We start from the raw sequence: 1,690 nt of genomic DNA on the forward strand, positions 1-1,690 counted from the left end.
GCCTGCTGTGGGTATCATGGCACCAGGGCTTCGCTGCACAAAGCCCTGGACCCTGGCTCTGTCTTGGGCTGCCAGAGGGGCTGGAGGAGGAGGTATGTGTCAAGGTCAGCTGGGTCCCACCCCCCAGAGGGGCCGATGGAGCAGGCGATTCCCATGGCAGCCCTGAACAACCCTGAGAAACACTTGAGTTACTTTCGTGTTGAGGCAGGTGACATTACAAGCCTGTTTTTCTGGGCACCGCCCTGGCTTGGAAAGTGAGGCTCGTTCAGTGGGTCCGACTTGGAGTTGAAGTCAGAGTTGGGCTCTTGACCCAGCTCTGTCACTTAACACAGGCCCTTAGCTCCTCCATGCCTCAGGTTCCATCCACCCTCGCCACATGGATGCTGAAAGGACTTTAGAACATGGACATGCCGCTGAAGCAGATCTGGATTAGGAAGGGGACATCTCTTGAAACTACCTCGGGACCAGTACGTGCAAGCAGCTGGGATGTTTCTCCAGCAAAACCAGGCAGCCGCTCATTAAATACTTCTTGTTCATGGAAGCTGGCCCTGCCCCACTGCCGCCAGCTGTGTGCTAAACCTGCCATAGCTTCATCTCCTGCTCCAGCTCCTGGGACGGGGGGTGGTAAACTTGGGCCTGTGGGCCAAATTAAGTCACAGTCCGTTTTTGTCAAGTTTTATTGGAACCCACTCTTTAGACATGAATTAAATACTGTCTCCACCTGCCCTACTGAGGGCAGACTTAAGTAGTTACACCAGAGACCTAATGGTTCACAAAGGTGAGAGTATTTCTTTTATACTTTTACAGAAAATGTTTGCTGACCCTACTCAGGACAAAACCAAGGCTGAATATAAGAGAGGTTTTCTAAAATGAGGAAAGAGTGAATATACATAACAGGCTGAAATCTAGAAGATTCCACCCATGAAAAGAAAAACATTTTACTGTTCATTCAAATATGGTGCACAATTTAAATTTGTTTCATATGTTCTCTGGGCTTCCCAGGTAGCGCTAGTGGTAAAGAACCCACCTGTCAATGCAGGAGACCTAAGAGACATGGGCTCTGTCCCTGGGTCGGAAAGATCCTGTGTTCTTGCCCAGAGAATCCCATGGACAGAGGAGCCTGGCGGGCTACAGCCTATGGGGTCACAGTCAGAAATGACTGATGCAGTCTATGCACGCACACACACACAGATGTTCTTTGATGAGAAACTTGTGTTGAGTCTACTGTTGAGGGTGTCTTTGCCTAAAGCCATAATGTCAAAATATTGCCTCTTGTAAGCTTATTTGTATGGTGGTTTTGAGAAGAAGTTGTTAATCAGCAAAAGGGTAGTTAGTTACTCTGCATTCTCGCCAGCACTTGATATTCTTGGTGCTTCTTATTTTCGCTGGTTTTATAGAGGTGTAGTGAGTTCTTGTTGTGGTTTGTTGTGTTTTCACCTTGGTGGCACTGTGAGACTCGCAGGATCTTGGTTCCCCAACCAGGGATCAGACCTGTGCCCCTGCAGTGGAAGCTTGGAGTCGATACGTCCTAACCACTGGACCACCAGGAAATTCCCTCTTCATGGTTTTAATCTGCATTTCCCTAATGGCTGCTTATGCTGAACGTCATGTGCTTACTTGCCATCTGCGTATTTTTGGCGAAGTGTCTGTTCAACTCATTTGTTCATTTTTAAGTTGTTAGTTTTCCTGC

The sequence above is a fragment of the Muntiacus reevesi genome, chromosome 5 (genome assembly GCF_963930625.1).
Source record: "Muntiacus reevesi chromosome 5, mMunRee1.1, whole genome shotgun sequence".
In the NCBI taxonomy this organism is placed as follows: domain Eukaryota; kingdom Metazoa; phylum Chordata; class Mammalia; order Artiodactyla; family Cervidae; genus Muntiacus; species Muntiacus reevesi.